Below are 9,040 nucleotides of genomic sequence, written 5' to 3' on the forward strand. Positions count from 1 at the left end.
GTAGCCCATTGTGAATGGAGGTGAAGATATGAATTTGTTTTTCAATTTATAATATATTCAGATATGTTATTGTAATAAATTTGTACAGTGAATTTTCATCAAAACCCCTTTTCTTCAGTGCAGCTGTTCGAAATCGCAACAGCTTTACCTTTAGAGATGATGCTTTTATTTTCTTGGGCAGTTCTTGTTGGTTGATTTTGGAACAGGTGACGAGTACGGCTCGGCAATGAGAAAGATGAGACGGGAAGCTTTGGTTTCTGTGTTTTTTTTTCTCTGTCTGATTTACCTTCGTATATGTCCATGTGATTTACCTTCCCATATGTCCATGCGAATCAATAGGACACCATGTTCTTTTTCAATTTTTTTTAGCTATGTTTAAATGGTTCAGTGAATTTGGAAATTAGATGACACGTGCGATGAGATAGGAAGAATTCGAATGTGCAATTTGATGGTTGGTTTCGTACGTTCTTGCGGCTCATTCATTCGTTGACGTATGCTGGTTACTGATTCTTCTTTTTATTCGTATACCCTTTTGCCGTTAAAAAAAACAGAAATCATTCAATAATTACGCCGTAAGAAGCCAAGGTCTGATCAAAATTTCTGTGGTTTACCATACCCCTGATGCCAAGGTGAAGGAGATGCTCAAGAAGCCAGAGTGTATTACTATCGAGAGGAAGAGCAAGGACCATGCAGAGATATTCAATAAAAGTAAGTTTTCCTTTTCCTATTTAATTTTCCTGCGTCCATCTGACCCCACAAACACTATGGGTGGAATTCTCAAACTTAATGCTTTGTTGCAGGAGGTAAGGTGATCAAGATTTATCGGAATTTTTTTTCAATTGTAATGTCATGCGGATGGATGTTTACAGTCCTGGGGTTTTACATTCGCTTTGAAGATGACAGTGTGGAGTCTGCTAAATCTGCGAGGCAGTAGAATGTGAAGATAGTTTCGGTAAGAGATTTAGACTTTTCTGTTACTGTTTCGAGTATTGTCAAGTTTCCGAGCTCTGCTTCTATAACACGCTGCTTATGGATTTGTCTTGTTCCACATGATGGGATAAATTTCAGTCTATTAGAGTTTATTGTATCATGTACGCTCATTTCTTTTGCCATTAATTTTGTTTGCTTATTGTTTAGCTCGTGTAATTTACCCGCAGATTAGCAAACATAAGCGGCATCAAGATAAAGATGCAGCAATAGAGATTTGGGAGAAGCTAGATGCATACATGCGGGCTAGGAGGTCGGCCTCAATGCTTCTGCCAGCGGTTGCTCTAAACGTACGGTTCTGCATCAAACCCCATTTTCTCTTCAAAAATTACCATTTTTTTACTTTTTGTGAGACCTTATGGTTTCCTTCTTTGTTGTTTTGACAGTTAGTGAAAACAGCACCTCTTCAGGTTTAGTTTTTTTCTTCTCCTCTTTACTAATAAAGTTTTTGTTTGTTCTCTTGGCATAAACATAGATATTTTTTATTTCCGATTTTGTTGTTAGGGGCTTGAATGAATCAGATGTGAGAGTTAGCTACAAAGACACTTGGATCGGAATCTGTTATATAATGTGATTTGTGGTTGTGGGCATGCAGGATCTGCTTCAGCTCCTAACGCTAACACTTCTTCTGCCAGCAGTAAAAAGAGAGCAGTATCTTTGCAGACTATTTATGAGATATTGCATCTGCTGGCTCTCCTTCTGCTTGGACTGGCTGCCCAAGTATACCAGTAGCAGTTTCAGAATATAATTTCTGCTATTTGGAAGGACTTAGGTGTTTACTTGGTTCAGTGAGTAGTAGAGCTGCAATTCCTTGTCTTACTTGGATATTCAGTGTTAGCAATAAAAGGTCAAGTTTTATCTTCATTTTATAAGTCAGATAGATGGCCTGGTTTTGGAATTGAATTATTGTGCTCTACACCTCATATTGTCCTATAGATGGCCTGGTTTTCCTAACATTCTCACGTTATGTTTTCCAATTTCAATAAAATATAAAAGAATCGCCTAGGATTTCATTTGTTTAGGTTTGATTTTGTAGGGACCTGTCTTGGTCCTATCAGAAAAGAATCTTTTAGGATTTCATTTGTTTAGGTTTGATTGTGTAGGGATCTGTTTTGGTCTTTATAATTAGATAGCTTTGGGAGAAATATTGGACAAATAATATTTATGATGTGTGTATAGATGTCTCTTAATTATAATTTATATCAGTCATTTAAGAAAATGAATGTAACAGTAGAAGAACGAAGAATGGGGATGTGGCCTTGTGTGAGGGAATGAAGGAAGAAAGAAAAAACCTCCTACCCTGCTCCTGGCTTTGATTTTGTAACTAAAGCAACTAGCTCTAAGTGCCCTCCTTCAATTGCTACCTCAGTGTTCGATGTGGAAAACACTTACCAGATCCTAGTAAGACAATAGATGTCGCCTTGTGTGAGGAAAATAAGGAAGAAAGAAAGAACCTCTTATCCTCCTCCTGCCTTTGACCTTGTAACTCAATAAACTAGCTCTGAGTGCCCTGCTTCAACTGGTATGTGAGTGTTCGGTGAGGGAAACAAAAAATTCTCTTACGAGATCCCAGTAAGACAATAGCATAAGCAACTACTTTGGCAGATGGAGACTACAAAAGGATTGCGATCTAATTAATTAGTATTATGTATCAAAGAGCTAGCTTTGAAATGCCTTGTAGACCTGGTTCTATGTCAATCTCGATCTAATTAATTAGTATTATGTATCAAAGAGCTAGCTTTGAAGCACATGGATTAGGTAGTTTTCTATCCTATTATTATAATGTTGCAAATTCCAATTCACAGATACTCTTGAGCTGCTCAGCTCAAAGCAGATTGGAATGGTCATATGCAACTGAACGCTGTTTACATCACTAGGTAAAGGTAGAATATACCCTTTTTTCCTGGCAACAAAATACGGTATAGTATTAGACACTATTTGGAATTTGCTCTATACATCCTGCTTGTTGAATTGTATCCACTAAAAGGCCCTTGTTAGGTGGGGCCTACATTTGGTGCATGTAAATGTCAGGTAAAGGCTTTTGAGGGCTTACTTACCTCATAATGTTGTTTAGAATGATGTAAAATTTGAAGTTCTATGCACTAAAGTCCTGAAACAATTGTCATAGGCAAGTTAGAGGCTTCATCGCTATAAATTGAGAGTTTTTTGGTGAGATGGTTAAGTCTCTATCTCGCTATAAATTGTGAGAAAGTTTTTGGTAAGATGGTTCTATTGGCTGAAACTTTTACATGCGAATTCGTTGTAAATTGAGAGTTTTTTTGGTAAGATGGTTCTGTTGGCTGAAAAATTTACATACGAACTTGCTATAAATTTAGAGTTTCTGATAAGATGGTTATGTTGGCTGAAATCTTTATATGCCCTATTTTCCAGGGTTATCTTATACTTGATTGCTTTGGCTTGTATCCAGTACATTCCAAAAAATACTATTCAAAAGTGCCTGACTACGTCTTGTCCAAATTCCTTTTGCTTTTGTAGGGTGTGTCAGCTTCCATCTGACAAGCATAAATATTCTCACCGAAGACATCTTTTACTACTTGATTTTACAGAGTTTAGTCTGCTATATAATGCACAAATTATGTGAACTTCCTATCCTGTTATCACTTAATTAAGATTAGCATAAGCATGTTGTAGCATTGATAAAGTGGGGATTCTTTTAGAAGCTGTAAGGTGATCAAGATTTATCAGATTTTCTTTTCAATTGTAATGTCATGCGGATGGATGTTTACAGTCTTGGGGTTTTACATTCGCTTTGAAGATGACAGTGTGGAGTCTGCTAAATCTGTGAGGCAGTGGAATGTGAAGATAGTTTCAGTATGAGATTTAGACTTTTCTGTTATTGTTTCGAGTATTGTCAAGCTTCCAAGCTCTGCTTCTATAACACGCTGCTTATGGATTTGTCTTGTTCCACATGATGGGATAAATTTCAGTCTATTAGAGCTTATTGTATCATGTACGCTCATTTATTTTGCCATTAATTTTGTCTGCTTATTGTTTAGCTCGTGTAATTTACCTGCAGATTAGTAAACATAAGCGGCATCAAGATAAAGCTGCAGCAATAGAGATTTGGGAGAAGTTGGATGCATACATGTGGGCTAGGAGGTCGGCCTCAATGCTTCTGTCAGCGGTTGCTCTAAACGTACGATTCTGCATCAAACCCCATTTTCTCTTCAAAAATTACCATTTTTTTACTTTTTGTGAGACCTTATGGTTTCTTTCTTTGTTGTTTTGACAGTTGGTGAAAACAGCACCTCTTCAGGTTTAGTTTTTTCCTTCTCCTCTTTATTAATAAAGTTTTTGTTTGTTCTCTTGGCATAAACATAGATATTTTTTATTTCCGATTTTGTTGTTAGGGGCTTGAATGAATCAGATGTGAGAGTTAGGTGCAAAGACACTTGGATCTGAATCTGTTATATAATGTGATTTGTGGTTGTGGGCATGCAGGATCTACTTCAGCTCCTAACGCTAACACTTCTTCTGCCAGCAGTAAAAAGAGAGTAGTATCTTTGCAGACTATTTCTGAGATATTACGTCTGTTGGCTCTTCTTCTGGTTGGACTGGCTGCCCAAGTATATCAGTAGCAGTTTCAGAATATAATTTTCGCTATTTGGAAGGACTTAGGTGTTTACATGGTTCTGTGAGTAGTAGAGCCGCAATTCCTTGTCTTACTTGGATATTCAGTATTAGCAATAAAAGGTCAAGCTTTATATTCATTTTATGAGGCATATTCCCACACATATCATTTTCAGTATATAATATCAAAATCTCTATCTTATGCACAATAAAATCAGTATCAAATAAATTAAAAATTGTAGTGCTTCCTTTAAACCAAAATTTGAATTTGAAGCCATGAAAACATTGTATTTAAAATAAATTGATAGCATGTCCCATCAACCCTGTTCGGAGGCAGATTACCAGTGGCAGTTTCAGAATATAATTTCCGCTATTTGGAAGGACTTAGGTGTTTACTTGGTTCCGTGAGTAGTAGAGCTGCAATTCCTTTTCTTACTTGGATATTCAGTATTAGCAATAAAAGGTCAAGTTTTATCTTCATTTTATGAGTCAGATAGATGGCCTGGTTTTGGAATTGAATTATTGTGCTCTACACCTCATATTCTCACATTAGGTTTTCTTAATATTCTCACGTTAGGTTTTCCAATTTCAATAAAATATAAAAGAATCGCCTAGGATTTCATTTGTTTAGGTTTGATTTTGTAGGGACCTGTCTTGGTCCTATTAGAAAAGAATCTTTTAGGTTTTCATTTGTTAAGGCTTGATTGTGTAGGGATCTGTTTTGGTCTTTATAATTAGATAGCTTTGGGAGAAATATTGGACAAATAATATATACAATGTGTATAGATGTCTCTTAATTATAATTTATATCAGTCATTTAAGAAAATGAATGTAACTATCAACACCAACATGAAAAATTCCCAATGGAAAATACATATGGGGTATATTTAGATCACAATACCATATCACATATATATTTAATCTATGCTTTTCTTCCATCCCAATGGAAAATACATCTAGGTTATATTTAGATTCTCATTTATTTAAAAAATAAAATATTTGCATTCTTCAATTTATGCCTTACGGCGTTTCCTTTGCAACATTTGATGCAAATGCTAGTTTAATTATTCTTCATGGGTTTAACTATAAATTACTTAACAAAGGTGGTTTATCAAGTAATTTCTCATAGTGAAAGCAATTTTACTATGGTAAAATTGGCTTTACATGGTGTACTTCTATCCATCTAGTAAATTAGACTAGAAAATAAATTTTTTGGTGATAACAGATTGCCCCCCAACGTACGAGTGTTAGGAGAAAAACGTATGACCGAAGTACATTGTAAAGAAATAATCACTTAGACAACACAGGGGAGTCAATGAAAGAGAGAAAGAGACCAATGAAGCTGAATTAAAAGAGGATAGGGATAGAGGGGGCGAGACTAATGCAAGTCTCCTTTTATGTTGTGGTATCGAACCTTAATGAGGCAGGGGAGGCATACCCATACCCGTTGAGATAACTTAGTACAAAATAATGGTTCACCCAGAAACATGAAACTGAGCAATGAAGTACATGTTGAATGGTACATGACATGCTGGCATAACAGAGCCAAAAAATAATACAATGCGTCCCATATATAGAATGCACCTGGTAAAAACATGGGTTAGGACTGAATGCAATAATATCTTAGTACATGAGATAAAAATCCCCTTCCCTCAAGAAATGGGTAGGAGGGAGGGTAGAAAAACCAGAGAAGCCCTGCTGAACAGGGAAGGGCTCTGCAAAACTGAACGGATCATCTGAAGGAGACATGCATGCTATGGATGTTGTGATTGGTAGGAACTGAACCCATCAACTCTGTGGAACTATATTTGAGGTTGTAGCATAATAGGTATGCATCTGGGCATGTGGGGGGCTACTTGAAGGGCCACCTCCTCATGAGGTCTGAAACATCTCACACACACCCGGGAATCACTGGTACAATTTGCTGCATCATTGGACCATCAAGTGTATGGATCACGAACATGAAACGACCAAGTCAAAGGGAAATAATGAGACCCTATGCTTGATCCAAGGCACCAAACAAGAATGGAAGCTGGAACCAAGATACACCGCCCTCTAGGCCGTTCTTCTGGAATAAATGAGCTGATGTCGACAGAATAGGGCCTGCGATAGATGAGGCAATGAGGATCCTAAACTAAAGCACGAGGGAAAATAGTAATGTGACTGATGGAATGAAACCAGGGATAAAGGGGAAAAGTGGGACTGATGGACAAATAGATGACTTCCCTTGTCAGAGCATAAAGTGCATGGTTGACCTAGCATCCACTGACTCAATTGCGAAGGGGATGGGGACAATATGAATGGAGGCTAAAATGGGCAACACAGGATGAATGGTATGCAAATATGGATGGAATACTGTGACATGATATGATGGGACATGAATTAGACTCCAAGAATACAAAGGTGACTCATCGTGGATGCTCTGAACAAAGACAACTTGATGACGCTGCCACACAGACGAGGCCTGATGGGGACCATGAAAACATGAGTAAATGATGGTTACTCATGAGGAAAATTGATATATGGTATGACAAGTATTAAGAGGAGGTGGAACTCAAAGTACAAGTGTCACTTTATGATGAAAGTCGACTTTGAGAGGCGACGAAGTGACCTTTCTTGGAAAAATGGTTTCCTGGTGAAGTGTCAAATCATCGAAAAGTGAGGAAGACCCATTATAGAGCTCGGTGAGAGATTTCCAACAGTACTGACGGTTTTTCAAACTGAGCAACAATCTAGTTGCAATGGGCGATAGAAAAATTGAGGATTTTCTATAAAAGGACGCTTTCCCTCCAATTTGGATTCATTTTCTAAGTGAGTTGTGGTGAAATTGGAGAGGAGGAAAAGGCCCTAAATCTTGTGGGTATCATAGCAGACAAACCAACCATAGAAATCAGGATCTATGGTTTTCAGGCAAGTGGCTTTAATTGTCTAAAGATGGCCTTAATGCTTCTTGGAATGATGGTTCCTAGTGAATAATTAAGGGAAGAGGAAAATGAGAATGAACTAATAGAGGAGGTCTAGAATCATTCTCACCCACTAAGTCAAACATGGGGACTATGCGGACATAGAGTAGAATATTTGAAGATATGGTATCAAACCTCTACGATATGTTATGTGCATATGGCTCGCTGGAGGGGCTGGTAGGACAAACTATCCAAGGAATGGGAGGATAATCGACCATACCTAGATCCAGTGGGATCTAGGCCAAGACTTAACCCAGAAGATGGCTAAGGGAAAAACCATCATACCCCCAAGCATGGGATACTGATCTGGTATGCAAAGGTGGGAATGATGCCCCCTAGAAAGAGGATTTTGTGGAGTGCCATTGTGTTCCGAGTGCTCAAAAAGGGATTCAAGCATCTCGGCCCAACTTGGCATGAGATCCTCCAAAGGATGATAAGGAGATGTAAGGGCCTATGTGCGGCGTACCGGATGTATTTAGAGTGGTAGACTCCAAACACTTATATGATACATAATATGATTATGCATTTTTATATGACAAGATGGTTCACCATTTGTTTGTTTATGGTTATCTTTTTTGGTATACATGTGATAAATTTCAATCTAGAATGTTGTTTGCAATGGTATCTACATAGTGATTTTGAGCTCTAGGCACATGGCTGAAAGTAATGGTTTCAAATTCACGTACCAATAGCTTCACTCGTAGATATCTTCTAAATAGGACATGATTATGCACATGATACACACCATTCAATTGCATGACAAGTAGCAAGGAATCTAAACGAACATGAAGGTGAAGGATGCGATGAGCGAGGGAATCAACTAAAAAACCTATCACTGCATAATATTCAGCCTGATTATTGGTGGCAGATCCAATGCACACGTTGTTGGAAAGGACTAACGTATGCAAGGGGGTGAAAATGGCCCAGGTTGTCGAGGCTAGATTCCAGGAGAAGTGACTTGCACCGCTGACATGACTGATATACGGTGTGGATGATGGATCCATTTAAAAGGTGCAAAAGACAACTAATGAGATGATGCAATTTACCTAACTTCATGGTATAAATAAAGACACACAAATCAAAGGGATGTATTATGAGCGGTATTTCTTGAGTTAGAGTGCACTGGGAGAATTAGGAAGGAAATTGCCTTCAAAATCCTCTAAATAAATGCCCCCTTACTTAAGGGTAGGGGTTGTTATCACTCTGGGAAACTCTCCTAGGTTGCAGCTCGGAGATGCCCAATAACATATAATCTTCAATATTGTTCTCTAAACTATTGGAATAAATAATGGTCTAGATCAAGCGAGATAACTACTTTGACTCTGTTATTACTCAAGACATACATGAACACCCTCGGCCTAAAAGGCTTTAGACCACTAATGCTCAATAGTTTTTAGATTAAGTGAATGCATGGAGAATACTAACCATACCAGCAAATACATACATAAACATATGATGGCCAGCTACAGAAAGTAAATGAAACTTGCAAATCTAATACA

General features: G+C 37.7%; 1 long non-coding RNA gene across 1 annotated transcript; it reads left to right on the top strand.

Moving 5' to 3' along the window:
* The first annotated feature begins 2,368 nt into the window (after window positions 1-2,368).
* On the top strand, window positions 2,369-4,744 carry LOC149251493 (uncharacterized). Its single transcript, XR_016265985.1, has 3 exons — window positions 2,369-4,144; window positions 4,241-4,264; window positions 4,450-4,744. It is a non-coding gene; the product is annotated as an uncharacterized LOC149251493 (long non-coding RNA).
* The last annotated feature ends 4,296 nt before the right edge of the window (window positions 4,745-9,040 follow it).

The sequence above is a fragment of the Pinus tabuliformis genome, chromosome 7, assembly GCF_031772625.1.
Source record: "Pinus tabuliformis cultivar Carrire ecotype Pingquan chromosome 7, CPIR1, whole genome shotgun sequence".
Taxonomy (NCBI): Eukaryota; Viridiplantae; Streptophyta; class Pinopsida; order Pinales; family Pinaceae; genus Pinus; species Pinus tabuliformis.